The sequence below is a fragment of the Dipodomys spectabilis genome, unplaced genomic scaffold (genome assembly GCF_019054845.1).
Source record: "Dipodomys spectabilis isolate Male_0828 unplaced genomic scaffold, ASM1905484v1 ptg000001l, whole genome shotgun sequence".
In the NCBI taxonomy this organism is placed as follows: domain Eukaryota; kingdom Metazoa; phylum Chordata; class Mammalia; order Rodentia; family Heteromyidae; genus Dipodomys; species Dipodomys spectabilis.
The window spans coordinates 13,933,041-13,951,212 of record NW_024870678.1 but is presented as its reverse complement, the minus strand read 5'-3'; the positions used below and the strand labels follow the sequence as shown (position 1 = coordinate 13,951,212).

General features: G+C 34.3%; 1 protein-coding gene across 1 annotated transcript in view; it reads right to left on the bottom strand.

Annotated features, from left to right (window-relative positions):
• The window catches only part of Nkain2 (sodium/potassium transporting ATPase interacting 2), an 864,427-nt gene that overhangs the window by 413,114 nt on the left and 433,141 nt on the right, over window positions 1-18,172 (bottom strand). The gene's annotated exons all lie outside the window — the stretch shown is intronic.

Sequence of the window (18,172 nt, the reverse complement as noted above, 5' to 3'; positions counted from 1 at the left end):
GTTTTGGTTGTCTTAGAACCACAATCTTCAGATTTCAGTCCTCTGAATAGCTAAGATTACAAGGGGCAGCCTCCACTGCCTGGCTCACACTTTGTTTATATTGTGTATATTTTGACCATCCCTAACTTGAAAACCTGAAGCCTCTACATCCAAAATAGTTTGAGTGTCAACATGATACTACAAGTACAAAGCTCCTATGTGACCTTAGATGATGGAGGGAATCACAGTCAGTTCAAGCTCTCCAAAAAGATAACATGAAATTATCTTCAAGTATGTGTAAAAGATACATGCAAAGCAGGCATGAATTCTGTGTTCTAGACTTGGGTTCCAATCCTAAGGCATCTCATTATGCCTGTGCATATGTTACACATTCTGAGAGAATCCAAAATTGGAAACACTTCTCATTATAAGTATTTCAAGTATTCTTGAAATGTTGAGTATTGAAATTGAAATATTGAAATTCTTGAAAAGTATTCAAGATTCTTAACCTTAATCTGTATGTGCATTTAAATTTGTTTTTCTAATAAAACATAATAAATAAAGAAGCAACAACTCTGTAGTCCAGTCCCTTTACTTAGTTCAGAATATTTCAAATGCTATATCCAAATTCAAGTTGAGCTTTTAGAATTTTTGTAGAATTCTCTAAAAACAGAATTAAAATGATGAGTAACTCTGTTTATACAAGATAGTGGGGTTATAATAATATTTCATAGAGGAATGCCAAGTCCCTTCCACAACACCTTCCCTGATGTACTAATATCATAGCAGCAGATACCTCAATGGCTCAAAGTGATATGGAGCATACTTTCTTCCACAGATGTGCTTGTTACAGAGATAACAATCAGATACAATAACATCTGTGCAATCATCAAGCTTCCACATACTTAGTCCTTTCCCAAACCCTTTCCTCTTTCTTCCATAAGACTGTTGGGTTCTTTTCTTTACTGTATTTAATACTTGCTAAGGCTCAGAAAAGTACTTAAGGTATTGGAAATTGAATTAATAACGCAGGGAACTAAAGATGGAAGTGATGAAAGAACTGAGAAATTCAATTAGGGATATTGAAAAAAACAGAGATTAGCAGTAATCCTAGGATGGAGGCAATGGCCGAGATAGTGTTAATAACCTTGTGCTGCAGACCTTACATGGAATCATAACAGTTGTATCAGCAGCAAATAACAAGAGATATAGTCACTGTTGGTCTCTCTGGTGTGTAGACTTCTAGGTTCTCCTTTCTGCAAAATTCCATCAGTCTTAAGAATATCTAACTTTAGTTAAATTTAAGACAAACATAATTATGTGAAGAGTGAGAATATCAGCTCTCTTGAGATCTAGAACATAAACCCTGATAATGAATAGCACCATTTTAATGATAATATGGTATCATTTTCAACTAGATCATCTGATATCAAACTCCTTGCTAAAGTATTATTTTTGAATCTCCATAGATCAAGAAATAAAAAATAGCACATTAAAAGAAGAATATCAAATAATGCTGTTTCCTTTAATAAGAATACTTTATTAAAGTTAAGCCAAGTGCCGGTGGCCGATGCCTATAATCCTAGCTACTCAGGAGGCTGAGATCTGAGAACGGCTGTTTGAAGCCAGGCTGGGCAGAAAAGTTCAGTGAGACTCTTCTCTCCAATTAACCACTAAAAAACAAACAAAACAAAACACTGGAAGTGGTGCTTTGGTTCAAGTGGTAGAGTGCTAGACTTGAGCACAAATAAATACAAGGAGGCCCTACAAGTGACAAAAAACAATTAATTTGAATAAAATTGAAGTAGTTTATTTGTATGAATGAAATAAAGCAATAATACCTATTGAAATTGTTTGAAGAAAGGGGTAGAAGGAAAGGGCGTGTAAGAGGTGGTGAAGTTAATTCGGGTAGGGTATACATGTGTGGGAATGTCACAATATATACAACTAATGTTTACTAATAATAAAATAAATAACAGTAAAATTTATTTTTTAAAAAGCCAAAACAATAAAACTCAAGTTAATTTGTAGGAAAGTTTGTTCAAATTCTATCTATTAGATCCATTTTAAAGAAACATTGTTTTTCTCTTTATAAATGGGGCATTTCTAGGGAAAACAAATATCATTAGTGGAATAGAGGTTTGTGCCATTTTTTCATGAAACTTTAAATGTCAGAGCAAGATAAATTTATTTACCAAAAGTAGATAAGTAATAATACAAAAGTGTGGTTTTAAAATGTATTATGTTTTACAATTTTGTTCTGAGTAGCTAAAATTGGGAGTAGATATGAGGAGGGACAACTTAAACCAAGGAGCTGGTACCAGGAAGTTTATTTGTCTTACAGAAATCTTTCTATTTATACTCTGTCACATTCACATACTAATGGGGTAAAACATTAAAATTTGGATTTATGGATAAATTAAATTTCCTTTGAGGAAATGTATAGTATATGTATTCAAGCTATTTCCCTTTGTAAGAGATAGTTATTGAGTTTAAATCCATTTATATACTTCACACTACAAGGTTCTATCTTCTCAGCAATTTACTTTGGAAGCATTTGCATTATTCAAACTGAAAAATAAGCAACAGACAAAAACTAGTTATCTTTTGAATAAGTATTGATCTAGTGAATTACAATAATCTCACCACATAGCCATTTTCTGTATCTCATTTAATCACACTCATGAAAAGAAACCATTTTGTTTGCATGTGGCTGAAAGACAATGGTTTGTGGCATGTGATTTAGCTGGGCCAGTTTTCTCCAGAGTTCTGAAATTTGTAGCCTTTCTGTCAAGCTCATAATATTTCCAATTAGGAAGTTCTAAAATTTCAATTACTTTGAAGCATTTAAAGAAAAGCTTTTTATACAAACATTTTAAACCTCAAAACAGCCTGCTATGTCTTTTCCTGGTACTCTCTCTTAGGGCTTTCCTTTATATTCTACATTCATCCTCCAGAGTAAACTCTGCCCAGGTACACTTAGACATGATGTCTCTAAGGAGATCTTTATTTGAAGCAAGGGCAAAGACTTAACCAAGAGATGATGCTCTACATAAAATTGGAGGCAGTACTGGGTGAGGAGTTTACCCATTAGATTGTGATGGAGGTCAAGAGTCATGCTCTAGATGGAGGTGTTTGCTCTCACTGGAAATTTCTTTGCTTCTTCAGCTAAAAAAAAAAAAATCCTCTCTGAATTTTTGTACTCAGTTTCATTCCTTGATAAGGTGATGGTTCCAATCATGTATCACACACAAACTGATAGTTATAAATAAAAAGACTGTAATTGACATTGGCTGACTGGGGAGTGACTTTTGCAATTTTTGTTTGCTATAGTTCTTTTTGTATTGGTTAGTTTCTTTGTTGTATAGTCAGGTTTGTTTCTCTTTAGATAGTTACTGATAGCTAAATCAAGTGAAATCTTTCTATGTTTACAAAGTTTATTACAGAGCTTAATAAAATATTACCACATATTGCACATCTCTTTGTTTTTCAATATCTGAGCATCAGAAATGTTTTGGGTTTCAGAAATTCCTAGATTGTGCAATGTTTAGTGAGATACATTTATATTAGATCCCAACTGTAATCTAAAGGCATTATTCTAACTCAAACCTGAGTTTCACTTATAACTTATATGTATCTTCTATACATGACTTGAATTATGAAATATTTTAATGCATCTTGCACATGACACAAAGCTTCCTAGTGTGGAATTTTCCATGTATTACATCATCTCACTCTTCCAAATGTCTTAGATTTAGGAGAATTCGGGACATACAGTTTTTGGATTAGTGATATTCTAATTGTACTTTAATTCATCATCAATTCCTTAAACTTTATGCAAACAAACATATAATGAGTTGGATGTCACATGGGCAAATGAACACAAAAAACGGGGAAAAAACAAGTAACATATTTATTAACAATAACAGATTTATAAGCCAATAAATGCAAAAGAAATGGCAAAAGACAATTGGTAGGATTTGTAGTGTTGACAGTTAGCAGAAATGAATGCTGGAGGATATCTTTAACATAGGCTATTGTAAGAAAACTTTTTGGAAGGGATGAAAGTAGTCTAGGTACCTGCATGAAGAGGAGGGCCATATGAAGAGCACAGCTTAAACAGCTGTAGTGACAAAAGGAGACCTAACAGGAATCTATCTGGAGTGTGCAAGACACACACTCAAGTGAGCAAAGTGACGAGGGGTAGGCACTGGCAAGCTGGAGAAACTATCCCAGACAAGGCTTTGTAAGCCATGTGATAAATGCTTTCCTAATTGGTTTATTATTATTATTAATATGATTACTATCATTATTTTAGACTTATTTTACTCATCTCAAAATAATGACTAAAAAGCTACATATGCATAAACCATGCTATTTAACTATTCTATTACCTTAGGGTAGTCTGTTAAAAATATATTATTTCCCAGCATATTGTCTTTAACATTTTTGAACGTAACATTTTGTGCTAATTTCGAATAACAGCTATGACAAGACACTTTCCAGTTGCTTTAAATTACTAAAACATTTAAAAACAGCAGAATGTTTCTTTTTTAAATCCTACAAGAAACCAATGCAGGAAATTGCTCATGTGTGAGCTTACTTACTGGTTGTTCTGCATCTAATGTGTTTAATTGGTCCAAAAGAGCAGGATGCTGGTATTGTACCAGTAACAGCAAAACAACAGGGCTGTCACTGTTCCTCTGAACTACCAGGCGTAGGTCGTAAGTAACACTGGGCAGCCAGGCTGATGGTTCAGCACATCAGTATCACCATTATTAGAAAATCAATGTTGAATACAATCTCATGGGCTACTACATTTTCCCATTTTCTCAAAACGCTAACTCTTTACTCCTTTCTCATTCAAATGGATGACCCTGGCTTCTGATTTTTGTGAGGCACACTCAAGCCTTTAAAACAATTTCTTTGTTTTGCCACAACGTCTACCATTGTGTATGCATCTACCTTCACACTATACAACCAGCTCTGCATTTTCCCTTTGACAGATTCCTCCATGAGGCCAAACATTATTCAGCGTTGTGTGCACTGCAATCAGCTGCTCTAGAACTTGGCCCATACATGTCAGTTTTCTCCTTCTCACTAGGTTATGTCCATCAGCATGCACACTTGCTCCAGTGTTAACATTCAACAAAACAAATCTGGTTATTTTTTGTACCTAGGGGAACCATTCCAAGTCCCCTACGTTTACTAAAGTCCATGAATGCTTGAGTAGTATTTGCATAACACACACACACACACACACACACACACACACACACACACACACACACACACACATACACACACACACACACACACCCTCCTATCTACATTGAATTACCTTTATTATTTATAATACCTAATATAGTGGAGATGCTCTGCCAATTGTGCTGTTGTTTAAGAAAGAATAAAAAGTCTTATGTGTTCAGAACAAATCCAGTTTTTCTAGGATTTTGAAATCAAAGTCATAGTTTTCTAGGTAAGTGCTCTAATCGTTCAACCAAAGTTCCATCCCTTTTTGTGCTTTCATTATTTTTTACAGGCACTCACACTTTTGCCCGAGACTAGCCTCAGACTGTTATATTTCTACTTTTGCCTTTCATAGCTGGGATTTCAACCATGTGTCATTTTACCTATATTGTTTATTGAGATAAGATCTTGCTACATTTTTGTTGTTGTTGTTGTTCTTATTATTTAGGATGGTCTCAAATAGTGATCCTCCCAACTCTGCCTCCTGAGAAGCTGGGTTTGAGGGTGTGTGTCTCTGCACCTGCACAAAGAAACACAGAAAGCCTCCTTTGACTCTTAGAATCTCTTTTTCCTTTGATCCTTTTTCTCGGTTCCTTTCTTCTTCAGAAATCATGGGGGAAAAATTTTGAGTTGACTCATTCTTCATGGGCTCATACCTCTTTCTACCCAATTTCTCCACCAAACCACTTTTATGAGGCAAAAATGTCCTGGATTTTCATTCTGAATATTCACTTTTAAATATTTATTCCTGAGTGTGTTTAGCCCTTTACCTTAAGGTTCTTTTCTGAGCCTCCATCCTACACATCTCTTGGCTCTCTTCCTACATTGTAGGGTACCAGACTTTTCTGGATTCTCTTCTTTATTTTGCCAAGGACCCTTACTCTTTTGTGGACCTTCACTATCCACAATGACTCAAATGAAAGTCTGCTTCTTAAAACCTTTTTGGATTTTAAAACTCACATGTACTTTTGTTTCTCTGATAACATTCCTTATTATATCTAATGACCAACTAAGGCATAATGTTGACAAAATAGTCGGTCGGTATATTTCTCTTATTCCAAACATGCTCTCATGCTATGTTTGCCATATCAATAGACGATATAAGCCTGTAAGTGAACCTGATTGATTTCTTTCGATACTCTGCACCCAAGACATTGGAAAATCTTGCTGCGTTAGTAAAATATAATCTCAAGAATACAACTACATTTAATCTTTGTTTTGTTTTTGTTTTTTGTTTTTTTTGCTTTGTTTTGTTTTTGTTGGTCATGGGGCTTGAACTCTGGGCCTGGGAGCTGTCCCTGAGATCTTCAGCTCAAGGGTAGTACTCTAGCACTTCAGCCACAGCACCACTTGCAATTTTCTGGTGGCTAATTGGAGATAAGAGTCTCCCAGACTTTTCTTCTAAGGCTGGCTTTGAATTGCGATCCTCAGATCTCAGCCTTCTGAGTAGCTAGGATTACAGGCGTGAGCCGCCAACACCCAGCAACTACATTTAATCTTGCATGACACCAATATACTTACTTTGCTCTACCTCTATTTATGCTCAGTTCTATCCAAAAACATTTGTATTTTGGATGTAATATCAAATTGGGTTTCCTCTTGCTATTCTTGCCTGTGACAGAGAATATATTTGTAAGAGTCACAGTGACTTTAAACATTATATATATAATCGATAATAATATAATATAATAAAACATGGATAACAGTCAGAATCTTATGAGTATATATACTCATAAGATTCTGACTGTTATCCATGTTTTATTATATTTAGGATAACACATAGGGATAATGACAACATGTGTTGGGCCTATGTGTTATCCTAAGTGGTAGAGTCATTGTCTGGATTGCACAATGTTCTGTATTTGATTCTCATATCCTCCCAAGCCAAAAGAATTATGTGTAAGCTCCACACACTTTCACAAAACAGAGCAAAATTAGTAATGTTTTTATACTAAATTTATAGGATATTTCATTTTCAAACAGCTTAAAGACTCATCATCATTCAATCATTTGCTGAAACATATAGATAAGTACAGACATATTTTAAGCCTTGACAAAGAATTAGAAACATAAAAAAGCATTAGCCAATGATTTAGATGTATATAATTTTGACAGATGTGAGGTTAGCCTCTGAATATGTAGAAAATTTTCATGTTAACAAACTGCAGATGCTGATTTGTATCTATGTAGATTAAATATTTCTAACATTTTCTAGAATATGTAAGTATTTTTTTAAACAGAACAACTCAACATAAAGTAAGCCTGAATTTCTTCAATTTTAAGTAAGTTTGTCAGTTAAACAACAAAATTCATTTAAAAAATCTCAAGGACAAACACTGCAATGAGTTACAAAAACTGTCTCTCCTCTCTCTTGGAAAGGCAACCTTTTCAAGCAAGTGGACAGCTTCTGGAAAAATAAATGTCGATCGAACAGACCCTGGAGATCTGAGAGAGATAGATGTCACAGAGAGCTTGCACATCCTGCTCAAAATATTGTCTCTTTGTGTTGATTTTGTTTGTTTGTTTTCAACACATCCTAAGAGAATGCAACTTGAAGTCTGGCCAAAAACATGGTCAAATAATGATCTGGATTATAAGATACTTAGGCATATTAAACTCAAACCAATTTTCTCAATTCCTATTAATTTGACATAATTTTTCCAATAGAGCTTTTTGTGGGACCAATAAATTTCTCCTCATTTCTGAATATGTTACTATTTTGTTCCTCTGTTCTTTTTCAATTCTTTATCTTCAAAATCCTTATTTCCATAATTTGGGGAGGATATCCTAGGTTTTGCTTCATTTACATTTTAGCTTGACTAAAGTGGTCTTCCTAACAGGATCACAGCACTTACAACTCTGGATAGAAAATTTGATCTTAGCCAACACTCAGAATACTCATTCAGAAATAGCATGCTTAATACCAAACAAGTGACCTCAACATAGAAAATGTTATAACATTTATAAATCTGATCTACAGTGTGTTTCACCTGGCTATAAGAAAACTGTAAAGGTGCTACAGTTTTCATTCACATTACACAATGAAGGCAGTCACAGATGAAGAGAACTCACCTCTCTGGGCTTTAGGAACGTGTAATACCCCATTCTCCTCATTATTTCATGAGAAATTAATAGTTTATATTGTCTCGTACTATACCTTTCCCATCCACTATTCATATTACTTAATATTCTGCTCCCTTTGTTTTCAAAATGCTGCTGCTAGCTTTATATATCCTCAGGGATAACTAAAAGAGAGGAAAAAGATACCCAGCAGCACTAATTATTTGGCTATTTGGCAATATTAAATTCAGACTTTTATTTATTTTTTTTATGAGAACTACGAAACAGGAAACAAAAAGACAAGAAGAATTGAACTCATTATACATCACACCATGAGGCCGCAGTTAACTTACTATATAAATGCGATTAAAAAAAAACCCTAAGTAGTTGGGGGTCTGAGTATAGAAACTACTTAATGGATGTGTTGTACTAATAATATCAGAATGCAAACACTGTAGTCCATCCATTCTGCAGCCTCCTGGCATGAACCTAGTGGGTCCTTGGCACCCCAAGGGTGATCATAGTCCTTGAAAGGGAAGATATGGCTGCAGATCTCTTCAGGAACCATTGCAGATGGTGCCAAAATGTGTGATAATGGTTTCCCTTTCTGCACTAATTAAGCACACCAAATGCATTCTCTCTTGTGATTCATATAAAAGATATGAGCACCTGTCATGAGAGATTTTTCCCTCAGAGTAAGAAAGAAACAGAGTGTCCCCATGGTATCAAATGCAGCCACTTTGCTTCAAAATGCCTACTTTTTACGCTGTGAGAAAGATGACACTTCTCAGAATTCTTCCTAATTACTTCAGTTTTGCATTTTTTTCACCTCTGAGTGTGAAAACCCCAGAGTCCTGCCATTACCACTACACTTCCTCTTCCAGCAGGTTCTATGCACTAATGAAAGATCAAAGAAAAAGGAATTATATTCCACAAATGGCTGTTTATTGCAAATCATCCTCTTTCTTTGACCCTTCTGAGGCCCTTTTCTAATAGCATCAGCCTGCACACACATTTTTCATTATTAATATATAATCTATAGAGAGGAGGGGGAAATTAACACTTTAATATGTTGAAATGTAAAACAATCTAACTATTTCAAAATTTCTTCGGGTAATTTTTATTTAGAAAATTGAGCTACAGAGGTTTCTTTTCTTGTATGTCTTTGTGTCCAATAACATGGTACTTACTTAACATTGCTCCCTGGTTACATACGGTGCACTAGAGTATTAACACAAAGTTCAACTGCGTTTTCAATGTAAATTTTAGCACAGGAAAAAATAGAGTAGGCTTGTTACCACATGAAAGGCATGGAGAAATGTCAATATTTTGCTCTTGCTTAGAAATAGCTATAGAGGCTAGAAGCAGAGAAAAATATTTCATTATTTATTATTCTTCTAGTTGTGCTTTATATAGTTTTCTCTAGTTCAAAAAGCATCCACTGTCCTTGAGTGAATCTACAAGCAAAGACACTGACATTATATCCTCTGAAGCTAATTTGACAACTGCCAATCTGAATTAAATTTACCCATGCATTCAAATACGTGGTGGTTTTGGGGTGCTAGTTTACAGTGAGGGAAATTATGTTGATAAAGTTGCCAAGGACTTTATCATAGAACTGGATATTTTCTGAAGGTAAATTTTGATATCATTTAAGGATAACAATGCACTTAATTAACTTATAATGTTAATTATAAGCTATACTATTTCAAACTTAAATTATCACAGTTTTGGGATTTTTATTATTCAAAGATTTCTGAATTTAAAGCATGAAATTCAATGTAAATGCATTCTTACACTTTAGATGGTTCTAGAAATAGTAGTATAGAAATACGAAAGCATAGCTTTGTAAAGAGTCAAAGCCCTATTCTAAATTTTATACAGTGGCCTTTGGAGACATACAGGGAGGGCAGCATATTTTTGGCAGGTTTTCTTTTTATTTCTAGTAGGGAGTATGCCTGAATATTTTTTTTTTTTTTTGGGTCCGGTCGTGGGGCTTGAACTCTGGGCCTGGATGCTGTCCCTCAGCTCTTCAGCTCAAGGCTAGCGCTCTACCACTTGAGCCACAACGCCACTTCTGGCTTTTTTCTTTTTGCTTATGTGGTGCTGAGGAATCGAACCCAGGGCTCAGGCATGCAAGGCAAGCGCTCTACCACTGAGCCATCTTCCCAGCCCCAGTATGCCTGAATATTAATTTCTGTACTTCTGTTTTAACATACTTACATTGAGTTAATGTCTTCCTCTGCTTGAAAGGAATTAGTGTTATTTTTTAGAAAATCAAAAAAGAATGAAATGGTGCTTTATTTTTTCAACTTCCAAAAGAACGCAAAGTCTAAGAAATAATAGCACTGAAATGAAAGCTTTTGATTTATAAGAAAAAGTAATAATCGTAAGTAAGGTATATGGTGAAGCTGCACAAATTTACTTCTTAGTAATTTATTGGCAACAATAGATCAAACCATTTATGGCCATTACCAGAGAGAGAAAAGGATGCCATCAGAATTTCAGTACTTAACTTGGGTGCACCTTTAAATCTACAGCTAATCAGTAGCTGAGACATCTGAGTTAATGTTTTAAGTCTGTCATAGTGAAATTTTCCAGCCAAACAGCCTTATAGGAGTCAACTCTATTCCTAGAGAACAGTCTGCTATTGCATCAAGCTGTTTTGGATATCTGTTCATATTGCTCTCTAGAAGGATTTGTTACCAATATTTAACACACATGTCACCTCTGAATTATTCATTAGAAGTAATGCTTATTCCTGGACAAAGACTTCACTAATGATCATTAGGACTCTTAATACAGAAGGTCCTACCTGCAACATTCAAGATATTTTATGCTCCACAAATAAAGAATGAGATTCTTGAATCACACAGCAGAATTTAGAAGTGTTCAGCAATCAGAAAAGACACTAAAAAGAATACCTTATTATTATGAAACAAGATTGTGAAATACTCATATTGTGATCTTCTAAATATTTTTAGGATTTTACCAGATTATATGGACTTGAAGTTGTGTCTTTTTTTTATTTTTGTCACGTTTTTTAAATTATTATTTTTATTAATGACTCAGTTTCTTTATTGGATAAAATTTACTTGGATATTGATTTTCTTTCACATTTTGTTTTCCAAATAATTCATCTATTTCATCCTGATGCTCAGTACATTGGCTTTAAATTGCTTGTAGTAAAATGTTTTTCTCACATACATTGTTAATTTGCAGAGCTGTTTGCACAATGTTTTTCATATTATTTTTGTTTTAATCACTCTTGATAAGGTTTTCATATATATATATATATATATTTATTTATTTATTTATTTATTGTCAGTCACAGGGCTTGAGCTCTGGGCTTGGATACAGTCCCTCAGCTCAAGACCAGCGCTCTACCGCTTGAGCCGCAGGGCCGCTTCCGGTTTTCTAGTGATTTACTGGAGATAAGAGTCTCAGGGACTTCCCTGCGCCGGCTGGCTTTGACTGTGATCCTCAGATCTCAGCCTCTTTAGTAGCTAGGATTACAGGCGTGAGCCACCAGCGCCTGGCTAAGGTTTTCATAAATTTTATTAAAATTTTTAAAAAAGCAATTCACTTATTGATTTTTTCTGTTTATTAAATTTTATTATTCTCTTAATTATTTCTCTCTCTCTACTTTTAGAATTTCATTGGCTGTTCTTTTACCAAATTCTGGATATGACAATATAAGTCATTGATTTTGAAAAGTATTTCTTTTAGTATCTTCCTTTAAACTTATGCTCATAATTAGTAATGAATTTGTTATTAGGTTAAAAATAGTACCTGAATTCCATTTCTTAACCTATTAGGCCCCAAGTTTATTTTTGTACATTTTCTAGACTAATTCTACAGTGGTCAGAGGATGCTAGCTGAATGCTTGCCAATATCTTGAGTCTTCTAGTGTTTAATTTTCCCTGTGATTGGGTGTTTTATATGACTGAAATTTCTGTTACTGTTTGTTTAGTTATATACAGGCCATTTATTATTTTGTTAATTGTTTTATATAAATGTTCTGTATTTGTATTGATTTATTTTCTGATTTATAGGCTTAAAAAGGATTGTTAAAATAGTCTGTGATTGTGGATTTAGAAAATTTCCCTTTAACACATTTGTCTAATCTGGGGAGAAGAAGGGGAATAACAAAACGCTGAAACAAGGACACAGGATGACCCATTGCAACAATGGCACCCACAGGACAGTATATTGGAAACCATATACTATCAATGTACTTTACAAATTCCAGCAGGAGGGTTGGGGTGGGAGGGGGGAGTGTGGGAGGTGGGGGAGGGAAGGGATAGTGGGACAACAACATGGGAAAGGGTAACAATGATGGACAAGTAATGCACTCATCGCCTTACTCATGTAACTGCAACCCCTCTGTGCAGCACCTTTACAATAAATTAAATTTAAAACATTGCCTTTTAATTTTTTAGTTTTATTCATCCTGAATCAATATTAACTTATTCAGGTGACAACGATGTGCACAGTCTTTATTTAGACAGCACAGTGTTGCCCTTTCTCTCGTTATAACATCTTTCCCTTCATCTTAAGTAATTTTTGCCTTATGCATAATATTTAATAGCAACCTTACCATATCTTTTTTGATTTGGGTTTCCAAAATAAAATTTTATCTACCATTTTCTTAAGACTATTTTAGCAGTACCAGAGTTTGAACTCAAGACGTCATGCTTGCTTCACTTACTTTCTCTACCGCTTGAGCTGAGCTTGTAGCCTGGTTTTACTGCATGTATTGGGATGGTGTCTTATGCACTTTTCTGGCAAAGCAGAATTTACAACACAATCCTCCAGATTCGTCCTCCAGAGTGGCTAGTATTATAGACATGAGCTGCCAGCTCCTAGGTCTTTCTTATCTTTTTATTTAAATCCCTATATTCAAAATATACCTCTTTCAGACTGCCAAAAAAATTCATTGCGTTTTATTAGTCTTTTTTTGTCAGTCCTGGGGCTTGAACTCAGAGCCTTGAGGCCGTCCCTGAGTCTCTTTGTGCTCAAGGCTAGTACTCTACCATTTGAACCACAGCTCCACTTCTGGCTTTCTCTGAGTAGTTTATTGGAGATAGGAGGCCCACAGACTTTTTCTGCCCAGGTTAGCTTGGAACCACAATCCTTAGATCTCAGTCTCCTGAGTAGCAAGGATTAGAGGAATGAGCTATTGGTGCCCAGCATCAATGTCTTTAATTGAAACTTTAGCCATGTATAGAATTCATCAAATGTCCTAAGAGCAAAATTGTCCCTGTCTAATTCTGCCTCCCAAAGAGCTAAGATGACTAACCAGTTTCTCAGAAACAAGGTTTTAGAGAGTCAAAGCCTGAATTCCAAGTCTCTTGCCCCATCCAGAAACACCAAACACCGCCAAGAAGAACCATACTTAAAAGGTCAGTTCATCTCTTTGAAACGTGTATTTTCAGAGAAGGCATTTCCTTAAAAGCTCTCTGTTGTTTTGTGGTGTTATGATGTCTGAAATTAACCACATGTAAATGCATATATTCTGTGTATACTAATATACATATATACACATACATACATACATACATGTATAAATATATAAGCAGCATGTATATTGCTTGCTTCATCTCATGGTTACTATGAAAGACTTTCTTTTTTAAATTGAATTTTTAAGATGAATATTGCTTTATTTCTTCTGTAGTAAGGAGTGAACTTAGGAATTGAGATTCCTTGGGGGTAAGGATAAATCTTTTTACATGCTAATTCTAAAGTGAAAACAGAATTGACAAGACACTAGCAGTAAGTTGGAAATGTGGGACTTGAACTTGGCAAAAAGGTCACAGCTGAAGATACAAATGTGCTAGACATGTGTGTCAAAATGCAAACATAAATTATGAGAAGAGATGCCATTGTCAAGCGAAAGAGTATAGACAAATAAAGAGGTTTGAAGACCCTATGTCTTACTTTAGAAGCCTTACAAAGAAGTAGAAGAATAAAATTAATGAAGTGAGAATTTAACAGGTAAGAAAATAAAGTTTAGTACAATGAATTATTAAGGAAGTAAAGGAGAACATGCTAACCAAAGTATTGTAGTAAACCTAATTTCTAGATTTAGGACGGAATTATATTTACATTTTATAATAGAATATTTTTTATTTTGAAAATACCATACAGAGGGATTACAATTACATGGACAAGGTAATGAGTACATTTCTTATCAAGCATTGTTGCCTCCTCTTTGTTTCCCCTTTCCATCCCTTCCCATCTCCTGCCCAGCCCCGCCACCCCGCGGCCCTCGGAGTCCACAGCCTTCCCCCACCCCCTCCCCACGCTGCCCCTCTCGCCTGCGCCAAATTTGTAAAGTTCATTTTTCAACCTAACGTCTTGTACATCTCATTGTTGCAATGGGTCCACCTGTATCCCTATTTGAACAATTTGTTTTATCCCTTCCCCTCCACAAAGTAAGCCAGGCCCAAAGAAACATAGGTCCCATGCTTTCCCTTATTTGCAATAACTAGTATATAACAGTAGAATATTTTATGACACACCCCAAACCAAAATCAAGATGGCTTCTTGGAAATTACATTTTTCCTAATTTTGTTAGTAATAGTTAATAGTATCCTTGGAATATATGGATCTCACAACAAGGAAAGCAAAATCCTTTCAAAGGATCAAATATAGTCTCGATATTTGTTAACAGTTTTGAATATCATAGGTATTCTCTGTGTACTAGTAACTGCACGGTTATGTTCATTTTTTTAATCAAAATCATTATAACCTGTCTTGGCATAAATGTATAAATTGATAAGTGCAAAGATTTCTACAAGAATTGATTTTTTTTGAGGAGGAAAAAGGGAAGTTACAAATATCGGATACCTTCCTAAGTAAAGAATTCATTTGTTATAGGAGAAGTAAAACTACATTGTTACAATAGTGTATTTTTCTATAGAGCACTCATATTTGGTTTTAACAGTGTTCCTGATAGCTGTCAGTGTATGACAGATTTTAACTTCTTTCTGTCTCTTACATTCACAAGGGGACAGTTTATTCCCCAAAGGTTACATAGTCCATATTCTTGTGTAGATTTTCTATATAGCAAAATTTTAAAATAATTTCCATCTATATCTCTAAAGCAACTATCAAAATAAAAATGACAAAGTTGTATTTTATTTTCTGAAGCATAAATAGCAATTAATATTATTAAGTGCTTTTGGCTTTGTTGAACTAGAGAAGTTTCTAGGGTATAAAGCAACCTGAGAGATATGAGCCTTTGTCCCTGGTCTCACCAGTTTAAAGAAAAAGAAATGAGACTGCTTCAAGTTTAAAATAATCCATTGTTTTGTCCTGAATATTCTACAAGTTTTGTTTTATTTCTATATTATTAAGTTGTGTTACTAAAGACATTACAAAAAGCAGAAAATGAAATAACAAAATGCTCATTTGAGGGAAATAGACTATAACTTCAAAATAAGTAGCATTTTATCACATCAAATATGTAAATAAATATATCAGATATCCCAAAGACCATGAAGATTTTTGCCTGTGTATTACTACTACAGAGAAAATTGTTTCCCTGGTTCTAATTCAAGATGATGAACTATATGGGTGAATTACTACTTTGTGTTTGTTTTCTTACTAATAGCTATGTACTTGGAATTAATATCTACTACAGAGTAAATGGCAATGACACATCTCTCTTCTTTTCCAAACAATTCAAGTCATTGAGGTTCAGGTTAGTTTCTATTTCTCTCTATTGTATACCTGGTAAGAGAATCACAATTGGTAAAAATAGTAATTCAACCAATTAATGACGGTTTTATGAGAAATATTATCTAATGGCCACACACATTCAACGCTCAAAGGTAATAGCCATCAAAGTTAGCACATACAAGGGTTAAAGATTAACTTCACCTTGGCTTCCTTAACAGGTTATTTATTAAAACATCAACCTGGGAAACATCATTGAATACTTTAAAATTTTATTTTTTACACTAATATCCAAATTCTAATGTAAAAAAAAATCTGGAAATAATTATAATACATTATATATGTTTCTGTTGCTATCATATTTATCCACATTATATTGTCAATTTAACTGCAATAAAAATTTTACATACCTGTTTCTTCATTTTATAAAAATTAGAATAATTTTACTTTAACATAAATTATAATAATTAAAATATATTAATTAAAATGTCATAATGCTTAAATTTCAAAGAAATTTTAATGAATAAACTATATAAACATATGTTTACAAAGAAATTTGAAAATCAATTTTGATTGTTTTGATTATTAATACAAACTCATCATTCCACTAATGAGAGTGCATACTGAATCAATTAATGAGTGAAATCTCTAGTTTAGGAATACCTGGCACTTAGTGTACTTAGAAGAAGTAGAAAAGACATCATAAAATGTTATATTTCAACCATAAATAAAATATCCCTTATTATTCTATCATTACATTTCAATATTTGTTATATAGCAATCACTTATTACAAAGTACTTGGTGTAAATAGATATATAGTAATACTTGCACATGGAGGAAGACCTTAGAACTCCCTGGTTCTATTTCCCATATTTATTCTTAGCCTTAAACAAACTAACCCATTCAGATTGTGTGCACTCTTTTATTTTTGTTTGTTTTAGAAAAAACAATGGTCTATATTTTGTAGCCTGAGTATTGTCAGCACTTCCAGCAATTTTCTGCCCGTTTCTCAATCACTAAATGCTTTCTGCTGGCCCTGAATTATTAGAAGAATGTGAGGCAGTTGCAGCAGTTGAAGAATTCAATGCTATAAACACACCTTTCTCAAAACCTCTGAGAAAGTAAAGGAAGAAAAACACTCAACTGATACTATACAACTTTGCTCTTCATGATTTTTATTAGGTTATTCCTTGAAAAGAACTTTGTTAAACATTCAAATATTTCTCAGAGTCTCACTTTGGTTTATAAAATGGAAAAGAAGAGAATATGTTATCAACAGCCTCATTGCTATGGACAATCATCATTTGTTTGTTAGCTTTAGAAGAATAGTTAATCCTTTGCAATATGCCTCTCAAATTATAATGCTGTAAAAATGTGCCTTTATACGGTTTCAAAGCTCATGTTTAAGGTCTTGCGCTGCCATGCTTTATTTGGAGTGTGAAACAATCAGGTGACTCTGTGAACACAATTACAGAACACTGGTGCAAATAGCTTGGCTCAAATTTATCTGTGTGTGTGTGTGTGTGTGTCTGTCTGTCTGACAAACTCTCTGATCTACTCATTTTATACAGCCAACACCCCTGGACACCAGGTTCATAATTTTAAAGTGGACTCTTTTAAGTAGAAAATACCATTAGAAGTCATGGTGGTATGGAATTTCATTGAGGAAAGTGATTGATTATGAAGCAACAGAAATATGTACATGGAGAAGCAATGCAAGTCCTCAGGACGGTGTGGCTGCTTTTCTCTTAGGGAGGCAGATGTGGAGTGTAAAGCAGCAATCTTATCTGTGTGCCTCCAGGAGCAGCCTGAGCAATTTCTTTCCATTGGTTATGCCACCTTCCTGAGAGGACTGCCTGCGACCACAGAGTGTAGAGCATGAAGCCCTGTTAAGAATCACAGAAATACCATCTGCCAGGAAGATTTTGCTGGGCGCAGTGAGGACTTGTATAAATTCATAAACTATGTACCAGAGTGCATTGGTTCTCTTTTATACCATAATGTAACCTTCCTTTATTTTTCATTCTTTATCTTTAAACCAAAATAAGTAAAAATATTTCTACTTGATACAAATTCGCATATTATATTTAAGCAATCAGTGATCAGTAAAATGTTCTCTTTGTATAACTCCTGTATGTGTAATACCATTCTTCTCTTTTCTGTTCTGTCCAAACTAGAAATCTATAAGCGAAGTTCCAA